This window comes from Onychomys torridus, chromosome 6 (genome assembly GCF_903995425.1).
Source record: "Onychomys torridus chromosome 6, mOncTor1.1, whole genome shotgun sequence".
NCBI lineage: Eukaryota > Metazoa > Chordata > Mammalia > Rodentia > Cricetidae > Onychomys > Onychomys torridus.
The window spans coordinates 133,677,112-133,702,832 of NC_050448.1; the positions used below are offsets into that span (position 1 = coordinate 133,677,112).

Genomic DNA, 25,721 nt, shown 5'->3' on the forward strand with positions numbered 1-25,721 from the left:
AAACCAACAAAGTCATGACCCAAGATGTCCAAGAAATTTGGGACACCATGAAAAGACCAAACTTACGAATAATAGGGATAGAGGAAGAAGAAGAATACCAACTTAAAGGCACAGAAAATATACTTATTAATAAAATCAAACCTGAGGCCAGTTATTGGAGTGAATGCTGGAAGATCAGAGAAGCAGAACAAGCCACAGCTACCTTACCTTGCCAGTTCCTCAGCTGATCCTGTTCCCTCAGCCTGGAAGCCTCTGTGTCCTCATCCGAATGGGTCTCAGCTGAACTGCTGCTCAAAAGCCTAAAAGCTTAACCAGGCTTCCTGGTTTTCATGCCTTATATACCTTTCTGCTTTCTGCCATCACTTCCTGGGATTAAAGGCTTACTTCGTGGGATTAAAGGCATGAGCCACCATGCCTGGCTGTTTTCAGTGGGGCTTTAAACTCACAAAGATCCAAATGGATCTCTGCCTCCCAAGTAATAGGATTAAAGGTGTGTGTGTCACCATTTTCTGGCCTCTATATCTAGTGGCTGTTCTGTTCTCTGACACCAGATAAGTTTATTAGGGTGCACAATATTTTGGGGAACACAATACCACCACATATATTTATGCATAGATATATGTGTATGTATATATAGATATATGTGTGTGTAAATATATATACATATATATATATATATATATATATATATATATATATAGAGAGAGAGAGAGAGAGAGAGAGAGAAATTTCTGTACATTTTCTCAAATTTGTAGTATACATAAATTTTCAAGTTAAAAAGGCCAGGGGGAGGGGGGGTGGCGCACACCTTTAATCCCAGCACTCGGGAGGCAGAGTCAGGCGGATCTCTGTGAGTTTGAGGCCAGCCTGGTCTCCAAAGCAAGTTCCAGGAAAGGTGCAAAGCTACACAGAGAAACCTTGTCTCAAAAAACAGCAACAACAACAACATCAAAAAGATACACAGATAGAATAAGATGTAATCCAAACTAATACATAATGAAGGACAAAAAAAAAAAAAAAAACCAGGTATCACCTACACATGATCAACAATTGAACTCATGGATGATTTTCCAGTGGCCACAGAGGAGGGAAGAAAGATAGCAATAACATACTGTGTTGAATTCCAGGCCAAGAGTAAGCATTGCAAATAATGGATTTTTTCATGTTGGAATAACCTAATCTGAAAATAGCTAATATTTAGTTGTCCAACAAAAACATAACACCCCATGTTACATAAAGTCTTCTACCACCATTTTCATGTTCACATCTCGTGTTCAAAGTGCTGTCTGCAGAGTCTGCTGAGATCAAAATTTTGAGTCCTTTTACAGACTTCCAGCACATACATCACAATTTATGTAGAAACCACCCTCTACCTGAAGGCAGATAAGATACAAAATCTCATGAAGAGTCAAAGTCTATAGTTTCATATAATGGGTTCTCTACCAGCCACCTCCTAGTACTATAGATCAAAATCAGAGCCTCATATTTGAGGTGAATACTCTACCACTGAGTGACAGCCCTGGCCCTTCTATGACCTTTTGAAAGGCCATTCCACGTGTCAGTGACTTTAAACTAAGAAGACAAATTGTATGGGACACAACCTGCAAAACATCTATAGCACATATTAAATTCAAAATTAAACTAATTGTTAAGAATTTCTTATTCAAGTAAAGGAAAACTTAACCATCTGTTCAACTTGGCAGAACCAACAAATGGTGGTGTCTGCAGTATTTACCTCACCCACTTCTCTTGGGCTTGGTGTCTGGGAAAATCTTTGTCTATTCAACCATAGTGAGATATTCATTAACACAGACAAACTTCTTTTGGTGTAAATTTGAGGCTGGGGCATGTACTTTTTTTTAAGGAGTTAGACAGTCACAGATTTTCTTTGCACAATTCTTTGCACCAACACTTTAGTCTAAACACTGCTGCTTCCCCATCTATAAACATCTAGGATGTCGAAGAGTTGAATGACTACAACTAGTCTTTCTAAAGATAGATTGATGCATAAACAGATGAATAATCATATATATGCATAGATAAAATGGAAAACTGCATGATGAATGGTTTCATGGGTAGGTCAGTAGAATGGTGCATATATTATTGGAAAGATATATGGAGATAGGGTACAGAAATAAGGACCTTAGTAAATGCATATGATGTGTGAGTATATGTAAAGTATTTGCTTTCAATCCAGACTATAATGTATCATGAGAGACACTGGCTCTACTATGAATATACTAGGAAAATCACAACTAGAGAAAGCGATCTGAATTACTCACATCCCACTGACTTGTGTTAATTCTTGTCACTCACTCTGCCCAGAAAATCCAGCCAGAAAAGAAAATTCATTTTCCAAGCAACACCTATATTATGTCATGGCTATTTTTCAGGAAAACATAAAATAACAATGACATAGATGTCTTATTCCATTTCTGATGCATATGTTTTCAATTTCAGACTGTCAAAGAAACAAAATCTGACTTTGCTATCCCCCTCCCCTATCACTGGACAAGACCTTTGACAAAAGGGTCTGCTAGCTTGAGTGTGATCTATAGAGATTCAAGCAATGACATACCATTGATAACTTTTTGCCAAGAACAATTTGCTATGTTAAATTTTCCCCACAATAATTTATTCTCACTAATATATTCTAAGACATTTTTTGGTTCTTTGATCTTGGTCTCTCCAGTTACAACAGTTTTTCTGTAATTTCTGAGGTCAGTGGACATTCCATAAATAATTACAAGAATAACTGGAGCTAGCAAGATGGTCATGCCTGGCAGCTGAGTAATCAAACACCAACCCACTACAGCCTGCTGAGGAAGAACACATCCCTCTCCATTCTTTCAAGTCATCAAATGTCTCTGGGAACTGCCTTTGAGCTGTTAACTAAACTGTTGCTAAAGAGCAGTTGCTCACCTCCAGAAGCAACTGTTCCTGCAATAAGAGTACAGAGCCTGATCTCCAACTTTAATGTGAAACTCAAGACTCAGCCTTCATGAATTAACTAACCCCTTGCCCTGTGGATAGCAATTCAGACTGAAACAGTGTTTAGGGAGATTCAGAATCACTGAGGTAACTTCTTTCTATCCTTTGTTGAAGTGTATAACCAACAAGGATCAGCTAAATACCAGGAAAGGAGTAAAGAGCCACTGATGAAGAAAAAGTTGGGCATGAAAAAAAAATAGAATTTCTCAAAATTTCACTTCTCAACACACTTAATCCCACAGTTCTGTGACAACCTGAAAGTGGATCTGAGTCCATGGTGTGAAGCAACTAAAACTCCGTTTTCATTAGCTAACATGGAAGTTGACTCTTGTGCAGGAGAAATAGCCTTTCCCTGTCTCAACCCAAATCCATCCTCTAGCCCAGTCACGTATAATCTTCTGCTCTCTGATAAGAAGAAGGCTCCTGATCAGTCAGGTGCTCAGTAAGTCAGTACAGGGCTTAAAATAACCTTCTATTTCATAAGTTTGTTTCAATAACCAAAGTTCCTTTAAGAATCCCAATGCTTCTACTTCTGGAGAATTAGAGTACCTATTTTCTTCCCTATTCCACCCAAGTAAAATTGGTCATTGTACAAAAAAGGAACATATGCCTCCAAAAAGCAGAAAGCTACATGCATCTCAACCTAAAGAATATCTTTATGGGGAGTGCCTGGCTTTTCTTATAAGATTGTTATATTTCTTTAGTGTGCAGAGGCGTGTGTGTGTGTGTGTGTGTGTGTGTGTGTGTGTGTGTGTGTGTGAGAGAGAGAGAGAGAGAGAGAGAGAGAGAGAGAGAGAGAGAGAGAGAGATTGTGCTGCAGTGAGAGTGTGGCAGTCAGAGGGCAACTTTAGGGAGTAGATTCTCTCCTATGTGATTCCAGGAATCAAGCTCTTGACATCAGGCTTGGTGGCAAGTACTTACCCACTCAACCATCTCACTGACCCACTCCTAAGTTTTCTTGTTGCTTTTACTATTAATTAGCTTTAGTTTCTTTTTTCTTTTTTGTTTTTGTTTTTTTTTTTTGGGGGGGGGGGTTGTTTTGTTTCGTTTTGTTTGAGTCAGGGTTTCTCTGTGTAGCTTTGTGCCTTTCCTGGAACTCGCTTTGGAGACCAGGCTGGCCTCGAACTCACAAAGATCTGCCTGCCTCTGCCTTTCAAGTGCTGGGATTAAAGGCATGTGCCACCAACACCTGGCTTAATTAGCTTTATTTTCACAATGACCAAACTACCAAAATAAACATTTTAAAAGGAAGAAGGATTTACGTTGGCTCATAGGTTCAAGGTGTCAGTACCCCACAACAAGGTGAGTCTGGTAGCATAGAGAGGGTCATCATATACAGGAGAAAATAAAAGGGTGAATTCTCTTCTTTTTCCTCTTTTACTCTGAATTGCAATCCCAGGGATGGTGCTGCAAATGATCAGGGTGAGCTTACCAGACTCAACCTAATCATATCTGCAAATGCATCATAGGCACACCTAAAGGCTCTCCTTACAGTCTCCTGGGAAATCCTAAATTCATTTAAATTGGCAATGGATTTTAATCTTCACACCTAATATATCCTGCACCTGAAGTTGCAAAGACTTGAAACCTATAAGTACCAGTGTGTGCAAACAGAAAAGAAGGAAAGCAAGAAACATAGCTCACTCTTTCTAGCTGAGAAATGGGCTGCTAAGAATGAGGGAATTTTTTAGAAGCATAAATGTTCCACTGCAGCTGGAGACAGCACAGGAAACCTGGGAACCCTTTCACACCCCAGTACACAGGCTGTGCACCATGTAAGCACAAGCACTACTTCTTGGGCTCATGATGGGAGCCTGATGGGGACCCTCTGTTTGAAGGTAGTGCTGTGGCAACACTCATTCCATGGGTGCAAGAGAGCCACATAGAGCAAAAGGTTTAAACAAGATCTAAGGATTAGAAGGTTTAAATAGGAAAAGCTATGTCTAGTTTTCAAATCACATATCTCAAAAAACAGATCTCAAATGAATGTGGGGGAGGGAATCTTTAGATTCCAATACCAAGATGACAGAGAAGGAAAATTTGTCTGACAATGATTTAGAGCATAGATAAACCATGTCAGTGTCCAATTATAAGCCTATTGAAAACAAACATGGGTATAGAAAGTCCCAGTAAAGAGATAAAAGAGCAAAATGGAATCTTGAGTCTGAAAAGAATGTGGAGTAACCTATCCACAGAGGGATGTGCTGAGAAATTTGTCACTGGGAATTTTGTCATCATGTGAACATTATGGGGGCACTTAGACAAACTAAAATGCTTATGATATCACTAGGTGCTCCGATTTCATGACTACTGTCTTATGCTTTGTCTGTCACTGGCTGGACATAATTCTGCAGCACACAACCATAACTGAAACGTATTGGGTGGGCAGATGCTGCAGCGGGAGCTGGAAAACAAATGGTGTAATGAGGACATTAGAAGACAGAATAGTATATGAAACACATAGATATGATTTTAAAATACTTGTGAAGCAATTGCCAAGATTTGGGTCAACACAAACATTCATCAAAGGAGGAACAGAAGTGTGGTGTTTAAACGCACTGGAATATTATTAAGCCATAAAACAGAGGCAAATCTTGACTTTGTAACAATAGAGGGAGATCATGATGACAAATAAAATAAGCCAGAAACAGAAACACAAGTATCACATGATCTCGCCCACATGCAAATTCTAAAAAAGTTGATCTCATAGAAACTGAAAGTAGAATCACTGTCACCAGAGGGGAGACAGGATGGGAAGAGCTTGATTGATGGGTACCAAGTTGTAGTTAGATAGGAAAAGAAAGCTCTGGAATTCTGTTGCACAGTAAGTAACATTTATGAACTATATCTCAAAAATCTAGACTTTTCAGTGTGTAACCATAGAAAATAATTTACATTTGGAAGAGATAGCCATGTTTAGCTTGATTTAACCATGACCCAATTATAACATATCAAAAATATGTCAATGGTACTCCCATTGAAATGCATAATTTTGTTCTTATGTGTTAGTCAAAAAATATCTTTTGTTTTCATTTTTGTGTGTTTGTTTTTGGTTTTTCAAGACAGTGTTTCACTGTGTAACAATCCTGGAACTCACTTTGTAGGCTAGGCTGGCCTCGAATTCACAGAGGTCCACCTGCCTCTGCCTCCCTAAGTGCTGGGATTAAAAGTGTGCATCACTCTGACTTGGGACACAAGAATCTCTTAACCTTTTCTTTTAGCAATATGTCTGGGTTTAGAGAAGGAGTGAGCCAATTTCATCTCCAAAGCCAGCTTGATAATTTCGGGAATGTGGGCGTAGTTTCTCTTACTACTTCCTGCTGGAGGGGGGGTGCTGTATCTTATGGGGACACAAAGAAAATTTTAGGATTATTCAGTAGTCCATTAGGGTGAACCTCTGAGACAGTTGCCTTGAAAGCATTCTGGATGTTGGATCATCTGGGCCATGGTGTCATCGGAGACCTTTCAGGTGGTCTTGGCTGATCAAACCTGATGTATCTTAATCTGGAACAAATCCATAGCCTCTGGCTTTCTGTGGAAACAAAAGCAGAGACTCCTTTCCAAAGCAACATATCCTTATATCCAAATTTTGAAGTCAAGGTGCCTTTAAAATTTACATATTTGTTTAACTCAACAGCTTTTATGATCAAATCTTTTTCTGTGGTTAAAAATCCCAAAGACAAGACAAACCAGATTCTCTGTGTAATATCCATCTTTGTAAGACTGAAATGCCACTGTGGCTGCTGGCTCCACCCACCTCAGCTTCCCAACATGGCGGTGGTACAGTTTACTGCCAGCTCTGGGTCTGGAGCCATGTGTACCATCAACTATCAGAAGCAGTTCTATTAAAGCAGCGCATAGCCCAGAAATCTTTTTTTTTTTTTTTTTTTTAACTAGCAAAGGCTAAATCCATCACACAGCAGAGTAAAGTGTTGCTTGTAGACTCCTCATTCCTGCCACACTGCAGGTCAGACGCACATGCCAGGAACCTGCCATAGTAGCTCAAACCGGCAGGCTGCCGCTAACTTGAGAAAAACAATTAGGAAGCTGTTTTTAGCTCTGTTTTAGAATCTTTTTTCTCAGGTTAAAAAAAAAAGAAAAGGGGAAGTGCTGTGGATATCGCTCTGTGTAAATAAAGTTCTGATTGGCCAGTGGCCAGGCAGGAAGTATAGGCGGGACAAGAGAAAAGAGAATTCTGGGAAGTAGACGGCTGGGGAGAGACACCGCCAGCCACCGCCATGAAAAGCAACTTGTAAAGACACTGGTAAGCCACAAGCCATGTGGCAAAGTATAGACTAACAGAAATGGGTTAATTTAAGATAGAAGAAGCAGATAACAAGAAGCCTGCCACTGCCATACAGTTTCTAAACAATGTAAGTTTCTGTGTGCTTTCTTGGTTGGGTCTGAGCGACTGTGGGACTGGCAGGTAAGAGAGATTTGTCCTAACTAGGCCAGGCAGGAAAACTCTAACTACAAATGACGCCCAACGTGTTTGCAAGAGTTTCCCCCTAAAACCTGAGAAAAAAGATTCTAAAACAGAGCTAAAAACAGCTTCCTAATTGTTTTTTCTCAAGTTAGCGGCAGCCTGCCGGTTTGAGCTACTATGGCGGGTTCCTGGCATGTGCGTCTGACCTGCAGTGTGGTGGGAATGAGGAGTCTACAAGCAGCACTTCACTCTGTTGTATGGTGGATTTAGCCTTTGCTAGTTTAAAAAAAAAAAAAAAAAGTTTTCTGGGCTATGCACTGCTTTGATAGAACTGCTTCTGATAGTTGATGGTACACATGGCTCCAGACCCAGAGCTGGCAGTAAACTGTACCACCGCCATGTTGGGAAGCTGAGGTGGGTGGAGCCAGCAGCCACAGTGGCATTTCAGTCTTACAAAGATGGATATTACACAGAGAATCTGGTTTGTCTTGTCTTTGGGATTTTTAACCACAGAAAAAGATTTGATCATAAAAGCTGTTGAGTTAAACAAATATGTAAATTTTAAAGGCACCTTGACTTCAAAATTTGGATATAAGGATATGTTGCTTTGGAAAGGAGTCTCTGCTTTTGTTTCCACAGAAAGCCAGAGGCTATGGATTTGTTCCAGATTAAGATACATCAGGTTTGATCAGCCAAGACCACCTGAAAGGTCTCCGATGACACCATGGCCCAGATGATCCAACATCCAGAATGCTTTCAAGGCAACTGTCTCAGAGGTTCACCCTAATGGACTACTGAATAATCCTAAAATTTTCTTTGTGTCCCCATAAGATACAGCGCCCCCCCTCCAGCAGGAAGTAGTAAGAGAAACTACGCCCACATTCCCGAAATTATCAAGCTGGCTTTGGAGATGAAATTGGCTCACTCCTTCTCTAAACCCAGACATATTGCTAAAAGAAAAGGTTAAGAGATTCTTGTGTCCCAAATCAGAAGAGCCCTCTGGTGTGGGACAGAGAAAAACCAATATTTTTTTAAAGCAGTTTGATTATAAATGAGACCTCTTTCTAAAGAAGAAAAGGGGATATGATACAGATATAATAGGATGAAAGGGTAGATTAAGGAATTTACTTCTAAAGAGCAACAACTTGTTTAAAATGTTTTACATTGGTATAGACTTTAGTCTATTGATACAAACTTAAAGTTAATTTTGTTATACTGTGTGCATATTTCTACTCATGTTTAAGGTATTATGTTTGTATAGCTCATTTTAAATTGAAATGGATAATTAAAAATAGATTAATAATTAGTCATCTATGATAATCATACTCGTAGCCATGTTAGTTAAGTCTTCTAGATATACATAGACATATTTCAGATAAATAGGTAATCTTCAAATACTTCAAAAACCTACAGAATATGGCATTTAAAATACTTTTAAAATTTAGACTTTCTGGACAGTGAGACATGTCTGCTCCTGGCAACACCGATTTACTTCAGAGAGGTGGATGGGCATTGAAGACACTTCATATGGAGTTTATCTTCACCTTGGCAAAAATAGCCATTTGGGCAAGAAACCTTTCTTGCCTGGACTGCTTGATCAACTGGACATGCAGGACCCATAGAAAGGTGACCACTGAACTTTGCTTGACAAAATGGTCCTTCAGGTTCCTGCTTCGCAGAGGAAACTGCCAGACATTCTACAGGACACTGAGAGAAGTGACCGACAGACTCTAGCCCTGTGGGCTGAAGACAAATGCCCCAACTTTACAAAGGAACATTAGGTGACTGTCCAGGCTGCCAGCTGTCTCTGTCTACTCTTGCAAGACTCCTGAAAAATGCTTACATCCTTCTCCCGTTTCTCAGATAATATTATATCCTTCTGAGGTCTTTGATGTGGTTGAAGACTAGATAGTTATAATTTCCTCAATTATGATAAAAGATAAGTTAGATATAAAACCTTAGACTCACAAATATAAGATAGATAGGATATCTTCTTTAATATTGTAACTGTAATTCTTGCTTGATAATTGTTTTGTTATATGTAATTGTACTATGTAAAAGTTAAAACCTTCCTTAAAAAAAAAAAGAAAAGGGGAAGTGCTGTGGATATTGCTCTGTGTAAATAAAGTTCTGATTGGCCAGTGGCCAGGCAGGAAGTATAGGCGGGACAAGAGAGTAGAGAATTGTGGGAAGTAGAAGGCTGGGAAGAGACACCGCCAGCCGCCACCATGAGAAGCAACATGTAAAGACACTGGTAAGCCACAAGCCATGTGGCAAAGTATAGACTAACAGAAATGGGTTAATTTAAGATAGAAGAAGCAGATAACAAGAAGCCTGCCACTGCCATACAGTTTCTAAACAATGTAAGTTTCTGTGTGCTTTCTTGGTTGGGTCTGAGCGACTGTGGGACTGGCGGGTAAGAGAGATTGGTCCTGACTGGGCCAGGCAGGAAAACTCTAACTACACATCACCACTACAGAGCCATTAAAAATCTTTTTAACTTGGAAATGAAACTGGTGTGTTGTAAATAATGAGTTTATATTTTACTTGTGCATGTGAGGGGACTTGTTAGTTTTCTGGGGATGCTTAGGTCATTCCAACTCTGTGATAGGACAGATGGTTCCTGCCTGAATTGTCTACACACTTATTCAAATTGAAAAATAATATCAGTTAATGGCTTCACTTCACACGTAATCTCAGAGCATTCAAGTCACTGCTTCCAGAAATTGACATGGACTTTACACATCACAACCCAGCACTGCCTACCTCTGGCTCAGATCTCAAGCTCTTACTAAGACTCCTTCCCTTCATCACAGCTTGTGCTGTATCTGTTGTCTCAATTCCTTTGACCAGTCAGCACACACATCAACCTGGCTAGCATTCTTCTCACACATTATGGCCTGGCCTGCCTCTGCTCTTTTACACAAGCCAATTCCTTCTTCCAGAAGCATTTCAAAATCCACTGGTGTCTGGGAATGCAGCTGAGCACTACTGTCAGATGATTTATTTACTTTCTAAGACCCCAATATCAAGTACATGGGCATTGGTTTTGTCTGGACTCGCGCTAAAACGAGAGTGAATAAACAAACACTGAGAGTGATGTGAAGTGAGGACTAGATAAAGACATTAGGCCTAGAAACAGAAGGAGAAGAGGATGATCCTCAAAATATGGTCTCTGGAGCCAGCCTGTCTGGGTTTGAATTCCAGCTAACCACTTGCCATTTGGATGAGTGGATGAGCACTTCTGAGTCTCTGAAAGTTGTGTGCACACTGTGGGTGACAGCAACTGCTGGTTCATATTTCTTGTGAAGAAGCTGGTACCAGGAATACAAAGAACAAAGTGTAGGATGTTAGTTACCAATACTGGGAAGGTCCAAATGGAAGCACATGTGAGAAGAGGTCTTAATGGAAAGTCCCAACCAAGAGACAATCTGGACTGGCCTAAACTTGGATTAAGTCTGTGGGCAGGGGAATTAATCAAGTTTGAAGTTGGTAGAAGGGTTGCCATAAGGGTGTACCAGTAAGATGCTAAATCTGTCACAAGTCACACAGTAGAAATGGGAATGGGAACAAGGGGATTGATGCATAGCACACCAGGGACATACACAGAGTGTCTCCTGCACAGGGCATTGGGTCAGTAAGCAAGCAGGGCAATGGTCTTCACTGGTGGCTGGGCAGACCGAAATCACAGGAGTGCCACTGTGAGGAAAGGGTCTGGCAAACAGCCCTCACTGGCTTTCCAATGTGAGGTGAGCCTCTAAGATGTACCTCCTGGCTTTCGAGTTCTGATGGTAACTAAGCAGATGTCCAGCCAACGTGGAAAAGCTGGCTCTCCATGCAGCAGAAGTAACTGTCCTGTAGCAGCTCTTAGTTCAGCCAAAAAATGTAACAGCAAAGGTCAGAATTGTTTTTAGAAAAGCAAGAATAGTACTAAAATTTAAGTCCCTGTCCAACCATTCATCAAGAGCTAATGATAACACTGCTTCTGTATCTGAAGCTCAGACAGCTTCTGTATAAACTACAGATAGTTTTCCTGATGCACAGAACTTTCATTGGTTACATCATGTTTTAAAACTAGTAAAGAACACCAAGAAAAGGTCTTAAATACAAAAGGCAGTCTTACATACAAACAAATAAGGATCTGTCTTACTTTTCTCCTTGCTGCAACAAAGATGACTTAAGGTAGAAAGAGTTCATTTTGGTTCACAGTTCTAGGGAGGTAGTCTGTCCAACTTGTAGGCAGGAGCTTAAGGCAGCCAAAGTCAGGAAGCAGCAGTAGGAGACTGATGCTCTGCTCAGTTAGTTTTCTTCTTTTCCCACCCACTATCAAGCCTCAGTCAGCCTGACCAGCACTGCCCAGAGGCCAGTCTATTCTACATCATACCTCAGGTGTGGCTGGAGGCCTGTCTCCTAGGTGATTAAGTTAACAGTCACATTAGCCATCACCTTCTCGCTAAGCCAGTTCCTGTTTCACCAAATTTCCTTTTTCTTTCCTTTTTTTTTTTTTTTTTTGGTTTTTCAAGACAGGGTTTCTCTGTAGCTATGGAGCCTGTCCTGGAACTCACTTTGTAGACCAGGCTGGCCTCAAATTCAAAGAGATCCTCCTGTCTCTGGCTCCTAAGTGGTGACTGCCCATCTCCTATTTTACAAAACTGTATCAGTTTTTGGAAACCTGTGATATGCTATATTGGACAACTGAAAGTGTACTTGCTAGGAAAAATAACTAAATTTTCTGGTGCTAGAAACAGAAAACATTTCTTGCATATAACTTTTATTGTTATAGCTGTGTGGCCAAAATGCTTTCTAAATATCTATGTTTATACCTTAGAATAGCAATTGCTCTCGTGGCCACAGAAGCTTCTTTCCACTATGTGCAACGTTTAATACAGACTTGTAGCTGGTCAGAGAGCCAAGAATAAGAGGCTTTAAGTGCTCAACCCTAAGTAGGGCATCAACATCACCTGCGCCAAGGCTCAAGGAACACACAGAACACAGAAGAGGAGGCAGAAACATAGTAAGACCCAGAGGATGGGAAAGAGACCTCTGAAATGCTGTCTTCTGGGTATGACATGGCTGATGTAATCATGAATACACAGCAGCTATAGCCAACTACACAAGACTTGCAACAAAAAAATAATGCATGAGTGGGGCTAGTTAAGCCATTAGGGACTGAGTTAAGGTGGAGTGGGAGAGGGATACAAGAGGGTAGTTGGCTGCACATCCTCACAATCTATTGCATATACATGAATAAAATTCACAAAAATTGAATACAAAAGAAGTGTTTTTTTTTAACTGCATTTTTGTATGTGGCCTTCTAAGTAGCACAGATCCAGGCTAGTGCAGTTCCTGATTCGATATTTGGTGTTTGATGAATTTTAGCAAATTTAAGGACATTTTTCTTGACAAATAAAAAAGGATGTTTGTTTTAAGGAGTTAAATATGGGGCTGACATGTGGTGGTATTGTGTTCCCCAAAATATTGTGTGTTCCTCAAAATAAACTTATCTGGGGTCAGAGAACAGGACAGCCACAATATTAAACATGAGGATAGGTAGTGGTAGCACACGCCTTTAATCCCAGCACTCAGGAGGCAGAGCATGGCAGATCTCTGTGAGTTCAAGGCCACATTGGAAACAGCCTGGCATGGTGACTCACACCTTTAATCCCAGGGAGTGGGGGCAGAAAGAGAAAGATTATATAAGGCGTGGAGACCAGAAACTAGAAGCATTTGGCTAGTTAAGCATTTGGCTGGTTAAGCTTTTAGGCTTAGGAGCAGCACATCAGCTGAGGTTCATGTGGATGAGGACTCAGAAGTTTGCAGTCTGAGAAAACAAGACCAGCTGAGGAACTGGAGAGGTGAGGAAACTGTGGATTGTTCTGTCTCTCTGATCTTCCAGCATTCACCCCAATAACTGGCCTCAGGTTTGTTCTTATTAATAAGACCTGTTAAGATTCCTGCTATATTGACATGCTTTGTTGACTCCTGTGGGAGGCCTTACCCTTTCTGAGGAGTGGATGGTGAGGGGGGGGGAAGGGAGGTGGAGGGAAGGAATGGAAGGAGAGGGGGGAGGGGAAACTGTGGTTGATATGTAAAATAAATTTTAAAAATAATTTTAAAATGGGGCTGGAGAGATGGATCAGTAGTTAGGAGGAGCCAGGTTAGATTTCAAACACTCTCATGGCAACACACAACTGGCTGTAACTCCAGTTTTAGGGGATCTGATACCTGCATGTACATATGTGCACCATGGGCATGCCTGGTGTCCCATGGAGGAAGCAAAAGGGCATCAGGTTCTCAGAGACAAGAGTTACAGAAGGTTGTGAACCACCATTCAGTTTCCTCTGGAAGAGCAGCCAGTGCTCTCAACCACTGAGCCATCTCTCCAGCCCCAAACAATTTTCAGTTGTTAGTCCGCTGTGAGTGCTCACAGCCAGTGGGCTTAGAAACTTGTTTCCTCACAGGCTCCTTGAGCCCCACACTTCACAGTGTTTTCTTTCTCTCTGCCCAGACTTTCAGTCCTTCCAGGCTAAAATTTCCTAATTTCATCACTATCTTGGTGTCCTGGCACTCAGGAACAATGAAATAAGTACTTCTTAAATGAATAAGTAGATAATGAATTAATCACTGTGGGAATAAGAAAATGTGTAAGATTCAAATGATCCTACAAATTGTTAGAGAGAAAAGATATGGAAAGCTAAGCAGCCACCCAGCATCACTAGAGGAGAAAGCTTCCAGGGAAAGAGCCACCTCCAGCTAGTGCCACCAGTCTGACAGTGACAGAGTGAGGAAAGGCAGGTCAATATGTTGACTCAGCATCAGACACTTCCAGATGTAACACATGATGCTACTTACCATCCTCCACCCCCCTGCGCTGTGTGCAAAAAGTCAAGTTGCAGTCAGAGGGCAACAGACCCATCGTAAAGTATCTGACAACACTCCATGTGTCACTTAGTGCAACGGAGTGTTGTTTCTAAGTCACAAGTTCTACTGGCCTCGGGCAGGACTCTAGGAAGCACAGAGACAGGTAGCGGTGAGTGAACATAATAGATGTAGAAAAATGGTGGTTGGTGATGAAGCTATTGCTGGCTGGTGGAACTCGATATGTTTATTAGAGTGAATCCTGATTAGCTGTTAGAAAGGAAAGGTTTTTCCTCATCACTGGATTCTCAAAACATTTCACTCAGCAATTGTTCAAGTAACTGGACTTAAACCCAGTTCAGCTGACCAGCTGCTGTCAGGGCTGAAGAACAATTAGTCTTCTCCAGTGTTTGTGAAACATTTAACCTTTCTAAATTTCCGATCCTTTATAAACATCACAGGATCTTTATAGAATTTAAAGTGATAATCCACACATATAACTTGCATCATGTTTGCCACATTTCAATAAGTGGTTAGTGAAAGTTGTGTGCATGCATTTAAGACACACTTGGGGCATTCTCCCTGTAAGGATGAACAGGGCTCCTACAACATGCAACCAGAACCTCTTCTCATCAAAAGACTGAGTTTAAATATGCTTGTATTATCTAGGATTCTGTTTTCTTTGGCTCTTCCTTCTCTTCCTTAGCTTTCTCTGACAGCAGGAGATAAATAAAATGGATATGGCCACAGTGCAGTGAGGGAAGAGGGTAGATGTGGTGGAGTAGCGCTGCCTCCAGCCCTTCTCTCTCAGCTTGTTATAGGGATGTCCACCCTTTCCCCTTGTTACTTGGTAAGCTGATCATATCACCTCCCCATTGGTTTTGATCTTAGCATTATGAACTGTTTTGACCAACAGGCCTTCAGTACAAGGAATGACTGGTGCTGACTCCATTTCAGAGGATTCGATCCATGCTTGGGCCAAGTGTCTGGGCAGGTCATCATGGTGGCGGCAGTAGGAGTGTATGACAAAGGAAGTCACTGACCTCATGGCAGACAGAAAGCAAAGAAAAAGCTACTGAGGAGCCAGGACAGGAACGACCTCCAGTGATACACATCCACTCATAAAACTGTGCCTCCACAATTTTCTAGAATTTTCCAAAATAGCACCACCAGGTGGAACCAAGCATTCAAGACAGGGCCTCTTTGGAAGACATTTTCAAACTACAACAGGTACTGCAAGCTATTGTGAGTTTGTGTCTGCCTCATGAGACAGAGAGAGAGGGAGAGGGAGAGAGGGAGGGAGATGGAGAGGGAGAGGGAGAGGGAGAGAGAGAGAGAGAGGGAGAGAGAGAGAGAGAGAGAGGGACTTCGTGTTTTCATGTAGTGGAAAGAGATGAAAAATATTCAAAAGTAAGATTAATTTCTTTATCTACAGCTAGCTGACATTGTGCCTTGGGAGAATATGACACTGAATTATACTGATATAGAATTAAATGAGGTGTCACTGTCCTTAAACTCACTGCAATAAAAAAAAAGGAAGAAAAAACTCCAGGAATCAACAAGACCAACTTATGCCTCTCTATTGTGCAAACAACAGTATTAAAATTGTAAGGACAAGAATTTATTAAGTCCAATGACATCCTCAAATGCATCTTCTTAAATTTAATGACATAGTTGCCAGCAAGTATGTAGTGTTAACTAGGAGAAAAAACTAGGCATCTAAAATAACATTTAACCTGAAAAATGTCATGAAGAAAATGCTCTGAAATATGGCAGACTCACTTTCAATTTTACCCACTTTCAATTACCCTGGCCCAGGCATCTCTGCATGGTATCACCGTGGCCTGGCTCTCCAATTCAGAACAGCCTTGCTACCCACTTCTAAGGTGCACCTAGAGTGAGTCTTCTTGAGCGGACTACTTACTTTCTTCTCTTTCCCTTGTATTCAAATGGCACCTACGTGTGCCTTCTCGTTCCAGTCTAGGCCTGGGAGAAGGAACCTCTGTTTGCCCACATAGAAAATAGCAATCAAGTACTGGAGCTGCTTTGAATGACCCCATCTCCTGTCTATAGCCTGAGACATTAAGATAGAGTGTGTTCTAAACATACACATATTTTTATTTATTTTTTTCTTTCAATCACACTCTACCATTATTGTTGCAGCCTCTACAAAAATATCTATGAAATTTCCACACAAGCATACTGACTATGGATTGAAACACTGTAATGGGAAAGTGGCTTTTGTACACAGCTCTATTTGTGGCAGAGTATTGGGATTCAAAATCAGGAGGAGAAAACCAAGTGAAAATGCAAAGACACTAGATACTTCTAAAATTATTTATCAAGCATCAAGAATGGAATTCACTGGGCAGAGGAGGCTTCATGGCTGTTCTGTCAACAGCCATTTCCAAGGCGTACATGCACTGTCTTGGTATTCTCCTTAGAGTAAGGCTTCATGTGAGAAGTTTCCATTGTAATATTTTACATGTTCTATGTATACAACCACTATTTTTGTCTATTTTATATCTTATAATTTGTTTTAAAACCATCCCATGTCTTGGATTTTGGTGGAAGTAGGGTCACAGCTACCCTGGGCTTAAGGCATTCACAGTTTGTCAGCCTATTACAAACTGCATTCTGTCTTTTTGATCGGAACAAGAGGCTTTTCAGAATCTCAGGGCAGCATCCACATTGACAGATGCATTGACACCAATTAAGGAGTGCAAGCTACAGACATTTCCTTCCTGATTTACTACCTGTCATGTTGATTCATTTAAAAGAAGGGTGTTCTTTTTCACTCTAAATAACTGAGCCCAAGTCTTAATAAGAAATGCAATCTTCTACTGCACATCCAAGATGCATTTCAGGATTCCATCAAAAAAAAATCTGGCAGGAAAGAAGGATATGGAGCCAAGAATGTTCTAGTAGAGTAAGCCATTTAGATTGCTGCCTCAAGCAAATTCTGCTTCAGATTTCTACTATTATTAAATGAACATAACAGTGGGGCAGTGACCAATGACAACCTATCACTATTTCTATAAGACACTATTTTATTTATACACTACATAGAGTCTAGTGATGAGGATAGACCTGACCTACACTTACTTGCCTCTATCATTTACTATCAATGCTGACTTAAACAAGGATCTTACTTTCTTTAACAGTTTTTCACTCTATATAATGAGGATACCCACAATAAACAAAGGCAGTGGACATATCTGACATTTCATTGGCTGCTTCATAAAGAATAAGTATAATTCATTCATTCCTTCATATATTCGTGTTTTAAGGAAATACCAGTGCTAAGAATATAGACTAATAAAGAGGATAATGTGTGTCTTTATAAGCTTGAAGTCTAGCAGTAATATAAACAATCAACAAGATAGACACATATAAAATAATGTGTGAGATTAATAGTAGGGATGGATTAGGTGAGAATAATTACATGGACATTGGTGTGGCCAGGGTTATGTTTTTAATTGAATGCTAAGGAAAAGATTCATTCTGAAGATGCTGGTTACATAAGTCATTATAACTCCTTGATGCTGATTATGCAATTCTAGTACTTAGGAACCTGAGGCAGGAGGGTGGCTTTGAGTTTGAGGCTAGCCTGGTCTACCTACTGAGTTCAAAGTCAGCCAGGAAGCTACCTAAAGAGACAACAAAGCTAGAATCGATTAGGTCAAGAATTGTATTTATTAAGACAGGAGGACAGCACATGGCTGGCGGTGGGGGAGGTGGGAGGGGGGCATATGCCTTTAATCCCACACTCAGCAGACAGTAGATGAATCTCTGAGTTTGAGGCCAGCCTGGTCTACTTAGTGAGTTCCAGGATGGCCAGAGCTACACAGAGAAATCCTGTCTTAAAAAAAAAAAAAAGAGGATGGCACATACTTGTGAGTCCAGCTACACAACAAATCACCATTTCAAAAAGAATCCAAAACTCACTGTAAGAGTTGTGTTTGTTAGATGTTTGCCCTAGTCTTAGTAATAGCAGCCAACTACAGCTGCAAATGATTAATAGTTAATGAACAATGATGAATGGTTTACACTATGGAAAAGATGGATCATATTTTAAGGTCTTTGTTCTCACACATTACCAACATTTTAGACAAAGAAATTAGAGAAACCACAAAATGTGAAAGGGTTGGATTGTGAGAGTGACACACAGCTGCTTGAGCTCTGGGAACGCAGTGTGGTGCCTGCTCCCAGGTCTTCCCCACCATTGGTTTCTCCTTCTGGAATCTTCTTTGCTCTTTGACCCTATGTGATGAGCAGCAGGCTGCAAAGACCCCAGATGCTAGGTAACAAATGAGGGAAACAGAGCAGCAGAAGCAGAGTGGTCCAATCCAAGCTGCTTGGTAACTTTTAGTGGAGAAAGAAGAGAGACCACATCACCAAGCCACCTTGCTTAGGGGTTAAATGAAAAGTATTGGCCTTTCAGCCACATATTTGTTTCCAGTCAGGATTAAGAGCTCTAATGATGAATAAGGCATTGATTGGATCCACTCTTTATCTCTTGGTACCATGCTGATGTAACCATTTAGAAAAGATCACAATCCCATTTTAAATGAAGCATTTTAGTCTTGTCTCCCTGAGATGGGCACCATGGCTGCTAGTATAATAAAACTAGATTTTCTTTGTAAACAGAAACAAGAAATGTGATGTAGGAAAATAAATGGCACCTGTGGTACTCTGTATAAATCTAGAGACATTGTTAGATTAGGAACAAATACAATGGTGTTGTGTAGATTCACACACACAACCTAGTTACCATGTTCATCACTTTCCTGTCTTATCCCCAGTGTTCCTATCTGGCTTAGGGCTTAGTTAACATTTTGAATACTTCTGTTTAGGACATTAGCATTTTTAAATTGATCACTGTTAGTGAGAAAATGGAGTGAGTAAAATTGGTTGAATTAATATTAAAATGATGCTGGGGGATGTCTTTATGTACACTGTGAATATATAATGTTCCCATTAGTTTGTTAATAAATAAGCTGCTTTGGCCTACAGCAAAGCAGCTTAGAGGCAGGCAGAAAATCCAAGGAGAGCAACAGAAAAGAGAAAGGCAGACTCTAGAAAGAGATGCCAGCCTATCACCCAGGGAGCTATATGCCAGCAGACTGGTAAAGCCATGGAAAATGTGACAAAACATAGATTAATAGAAATGGGCTAATTTAAGATATAAGAGCTAGCTAGCAAGAAGCATGCCATAGGTTATGCAATTGGTAATTAAAATTAAGCCTCTGAGTGATTATTTTATAGGCAGCTGCAGGACCATGGGGCCAGGTGGGACTGGAGAAACTTTTGACTACATTTGGTGCCCAACCTGGAGCATTGATCCACATAGACTTAAGAAAGATTGAATATTCTGAATGCACAGAAATGGAGCCACATTGGGCTCCCTAGTCTCATAGTCTCATGTCAGCAGCAGCTCAGAGACTCATCTACTGACAGCTGCATGTGAGATTGAGCTAGACACCAGTTGCCATAAGCTAAGCAGTATGGCAGATTCCCGCCTCAGTACACAGAGGTGTCTCCAAGCTACACAGCATGCTGCATGGTGGATTTAGCCTTTACTCATACAGACAAAAAGAGTTTATGGGCCAGCTGCATGCTACCTGAAGGCAGCATGGACCCTAAAGTTGGTGGGGTGAGCGTGACTCTCCTAGGTACCTCCACCATGTTGGGAAGCTGAAATGGGTGGAGTCAGCAGCCAGGGCTGCCACTTCAATCTTAGCCACACTGCAGTTTGCAATAATCAGATGAGGATTATAGATACATAGAAGACAGATTCAGATGGAATAAACCTCTAACTGGTTTACAATGTGTGTAAAATGTACATAGGCTTGAGAGAAGAGAAAGGATATAGATAGTCATAAAAATAAAGTAAGTCTTAAAAAAATAAAATTATATATATATATAATGGAAATCACACACGGAATCTGGATTATATCATCTCTGGGATTTTTAACTGTAGAAAGACAGTTTTGATTATAAAGGCTGCTAAGTTAGTTAAACCAATATTTTTTTAAAGATATCTTGACTTCAAAATTTATGTCTAAGGACACATTGCTTTGGAAAAGAGTTTTTGCTTTTGTTTCCACAGAAGATGAGAACCTGTGGATTACTTCCAGGCTAATATGGTTTGATCAGCCAAGACTCCCTGAAAGGTCTCTGATGACCCCATGGCCCAGATGATGCAACATCCAAAATCAGCTTCAAAGCTGATACAATCTATTCTCACAAACTACTATAGCCAAGATTTAACTATAATTCTTAATTTTCTCAGGATTGCCATAAGATTACCAGCACCCCCAATCAGCAGGAAATAGTAGAAGAAGCTATGCCCAAATTCCCAAAATGTTGTTTATAAATTGTTTATTTTTATTTAAAGGTGGTTGATTATAAATACAATCTCTTTCTAGAGAAGAAAAGGGGATATTACAGATATGATAGGATAAAAGGGTAGATTGTTCAATCTATTTTTAAAGAGCAACAACTTGTTTAAAATGTTTTACATTGCTGTGGGTTTTAGTTTATTGATACAAATTTAAAGCTAATTTTGTTATACTGTATACATAGTTCTACTCTCATTTAAGGTATTATATTTATGTAACTCATTTAAAATTTCAATGTATCATTAAGAAATACAGATTAATAATTAGTCACCAATGATAATCAAACTTATGGTCATGTTAGTTAAGTTTTCTAGGAATACATAGAGATATTCCAATTAGGTAGATAATTTTCAAACACTTCAAAGACTTACAGAATATGGCATTTAAAATGTTTTAAAAACTTAGACTTTCTGGACAATGAGACACGTCTGCTCCTGGCAGCACCAATTTACTTCAAAGAGGAGAATGGGCATTGAAGACACTCCATATTGAGATTGTTCTTATGGAAAAGTTAGTCATTTGGGCATGAAACTGTTCTTGCCTGAACTGCTTGACAAAATGTTACATCAACTGGACATGTAGGACCCATGGAAAAATGACCACTAAATTTTGCCAAAACAAGGTGAGATTGTCTCTCAGGTTCTGGCTTCACAGAGGAGACTGCCAGACATTCCACAGAACATACAGAGAAGCAATTGAGAGAGTCTAGATCTATAGGCTGAAGACTGATGCCCCAATGTTGCAGAGGAACATTGGGTGACTGTCCAGACATCCAGCTGTCTCTGTTGTTCTAGATTTTTGGAAGTTGCTTACAATACTCTTTCTTTTTTATTGTAACTTCTTTATTGTTTGCTGTATTAAACATACATGCTTACATAGATACTTGCCATGAATAAAGCAATAAAAATAAGGCAATATCTCAAGATGTGCTTCGCATACAAACATCATCTTGTAAGGACAGGAAGTCTGGATCCCTGTACAACAAAAAGTATTGTATTCTCAACATACCCAAATGTGTGTGTGTAAAGACAGCACATACACAATACAGTTTACTGAGGTTCCTTTATAGCATGATTCCTTAATCATCCTTTTGTGAAGTAAGAATGAATATTAAAAAATATGAAATCTGTACCGCACTTATTTTCACAATATCAATGTTAAACTCAGGAGAAACAACTTCATTGACTAAATTTTAATGTTTCAAAAGTGAAAGGCAACCTTATTTTTTTTGTAACCCTCTAACAGGGTCTTGAAGAAAACAGGCAGATTTTTCTCTCTTGTGAACAAGGATACCAAACCATTATCATTAAGAATGTCCACGTATATATAGCTCTTGTGGGAACCATGCTCTTTTTAACATAGCAAGACTAAGAAAAAAACAGAAATAATGAATATTCCTCAGGCAACAGAAGCACAAAGTTAACTCTACACATTTGTTAGAATTTTCAAGTCCTTGCTCCTAAGACAATTTCAGTACACCTCATAAGTACAGTAGGTCATTTAGAAAAACAGAAACAAAATATATACCCATTCTTTGCAATTCAAAAATTTTTAACATGAACAATATTCAGATGTAAAATTTATACTAATCTTTTTTTTCTAAATACAATTTATTTTCTTAAACAAGCCAAGCCTCAGGGGTATGATGTGTCCAAACTATCAGTAGTGTATATTCCAAACTCATTTTTCCTATATTCTGATATGACATAACTTTTCTGAATGAAGGTTTATGTTAAGGTGTAAACACTTTAGAAGGTAACTTAGTGAAATTATTGTTCACTTAAAAATAAGTATCATCTCATAAACAGGCTCCTGAATGTTCAAACTTACATTTAAAATGCACTCACATCTTGCATTTCTAGAAAAGGCACATTTTATATAGAAAAGCAGCAAAATTTTAAACCCACCAATTTACTAAAAAAGCCATTACTTTTTATTAGAAATAATAATGCTTCTGAAGATGTTGGCAACAAGTATAGCACACATTTCATACAGTATATTTCCCTCATTTAATTATATTCCAGAAGTGGGTGGGATGCCTCCTTGGCTGTGGGAAACTGACTATTTGATGGACTATGTAAGCTGGTCTCCTTGTATACAAACCAAGCATTTCCTCCTCAAAGTATCATATTCAGAAAGCCAAAGATCATGGTTACATTTAGGGATACCATACTAGTCACAGAACCAAACTGACATGACACTTTTGACAGACAAGGGTCAAGTTCCTTAATAATACTGTGTCCAATAGCTATTTTAATATCTGTAAGAACTTTAGCCCAGGCTGAGGAACTCACCAAACACATACAAAAAAGTGGCCACAAGAGTAACAACAATGTCTATCATGGGAAGTTTGCGACTATCCCGGTAGAGGTTTGTGCAGTCTACATAGAGCACAAGGGCTGCAATGCAGAACAGGAACATAAAGAGGGCAAACGTGACATAGAACTGTGAGGAAGAGGAGTAGTCACCTATGAGGACGTGGTTCTCCCATTTCACATCGCACACATTGACATTCAGGGGTGAATGGAACGATGCCTGATTCAACCTGAATGGATAACCAAAAGCAGTTGTAACCATCTTATTGTCACCTTTAGGACTACTCACTTGAATTTCTGTTTTGCCCTTAAACCCGCTGCAGGTGGCAAAAGCAAAGATGGATGCAAACCACTCCAGGACCTTGATGAAGCCGAGCAGCTCCTTGAGTGGGCTGAGGTTGATCTGGAAGGCAGACATCCTCTGAGGGAAAGAGGGGAAGAGAGTCAGGACGCTGGGCGGAAGAGGGGAGCAGCCTACAATACTCTATTTACTTAGGTACTATTATATCCTTCTGAGGTTTTTGATGTAGTTCAAGACTAGATAGGTATAATTTTCCTTGGTTACGATAAAAGATAAATTAGATATGAAACTTTGGACTCATAAATATAGGATAGATGATAAAATGTTGCCAAGTACAAATAGACAATATATAACAAACATGACCATATACAGTATGCAAATATACAGTAGTGTTTAGGCTTCATTGTGTTGTTTTTCACCTTATCTCAGTTTAGTCAGCCTTTCTTAATCTAAAATGTATTGCCTTTCATCAGTTCTGCTCCTTTTTCATCTGTTTTAAAATGTTTCTCTCAGTTTTCTTTATCTTCTCCTCAGAGTCTAGGGAGTGCATAGGTTGTGACCCCCACATGCATATCAGATATCTTGCATACCAGATATTTGTATTATTGTTCATAATAATAACAAATTATAGCTATGAAGTAGCAATGAAATAATTTTATGGTTGGGGATCACACAACATGAGGAACTGAATTAAAGAGTCACAGAACTAGGAAGGTTGATAACTACTGCCTTAGACTATCAATTAGACGTTGGCTGGGTCACTTCTATGATAGACATCCTTGAAGTGGTCCCTTGTTCCTGACTCCTGGGGACAATGCACTTACATTACTATGCTACTATTTCATATAATTTCTATGCAATAAAATACAGAAGGGCGGTGAAATGTAAGTGGGTGAATGCCTGATTTTGCAACTGTGTTACAGGGTGTCTCTCTTTCTTCCCACCCAGTTTTGTAGACACCTGTTGGGTCTCCCTCCACATGTGGCAAAAAGCTATATATGAAGCCTGTAGGTATCTCAATTAGCTTCCAGTGAACAGCAGACAAGAAATTAACCCTGCCAGTTGTTGGTAGAATGGGCCATCCCCAGATGCAGCCTCAGATGGGAATGTGGCCCAGCCAACACCCTGAATGCATCCTGTGACACCTGAGAGGCCTGTTAAGGAGCATTTGGACTTGTAACCCATAGACATTGAGATAATAGAAGTCTGTTCAAAGCTACTGAGAAGTGAATTGATACCACCAGACATCAGTAGCTAGTACCACCTCCCTCCTTCCTTATGTCCTTTGACTGACTTGTTCTTGGTGCTTTGTTTCACAGGCCTGAATGTTTGTTGCTCAGGTCTCTCATGTACTTAGCAAATTCCCATTCAACTAGCATTCTGGACTAAGTTGTATGTGTTTTCTTTTATAATTTTATAATTCTATGGGTGGAAAGGTGTAAGCATTTCTTGATACTTCTTTTGGTTTCTTGCCCTGTTACAGTCAGTAATTTTCTATACTCTATTGCTTCCATTTTATGCTTCCATGCTTGATTTTTCCCTTTGGAAAAAATATACTAAGTCTTCAACAGTTTCAGCTTTCCTTTGCTCACTGAGCTATGGACACATAGATACCTTTCCTGTCCCATACACCCCACAACAGGTCTTTTAATCTATCTCCTCTGCCAAAGAAGCACTTCCCCTCTGATGCATCTCCCTCAATCAGCCCCACAAAGTCTCTGCTCCACTAGAGCCTCCCTGATGCCCTGCCCTGACTAAACCTCATCTTCCTGCATCTGCTTTTTCAGTTCCTTTCCTGATTCCCTCCCAAGCACCATGGTATTTAACAACATCAGACATAACATAGATTTACTGATTTGTTTTATTGTGTCTTAGATTAAAAGGAAAGCTCCACAAGAGAGGGAGCATTGAGAATGACATTGGTCTGATTCACTGACACCTTTCAGTCCTTAGAAACCTTTTAACATGGGGATGTTTAATAAACCTTAGTGAGTTAGTCTGTGTTTTCAGTCTCAGGATATGACAAGTGAAGGTGATGTTTTTAAAGCTGTGTTCATCTTGCTTTAAGTATTCCTCTTCCTGTCCACCAATCATAGACTGTATCTATGGTCAACTTTCCCAAATGGGATCCCTCTTATGCTCCCTTGAAAGTCATTGGAGGATGCCTTGAGTCATAACCTTTGTTCCACACCCCCTGAACTCAGGTGAGTCCCTTGTGCAGCATGAAATGAATCATCTGTGATATAGAAATGTATGATATAGAAATGATAGGATAAAAGGGTAGATTGTCGAATCTACTTTAATCCAAAAAAACAAGTTACTCTCAAAATATTTTACATTGGTATGGATTTTAGTTTACTGATACAATTTTAATGTTAATTTTGTTATACTGTATGTATATTTCTACTCTTGTTTAAGGTATTATG

The 25,721-nt window shown here is 39.8% G+C and overlaps 1 pseudogene; it reads right to left on the minus strand.

Moving 5' to 3' along the window:
* Positions 1–22,692: 22,692 nt before the first annotated feature.
* Positions 22,693–23,412, minus strand: LOC118586321 (annotated as a pseudogene).
* Positions 23,413–25,721: the final 2,309 nt, after the last annotated feature.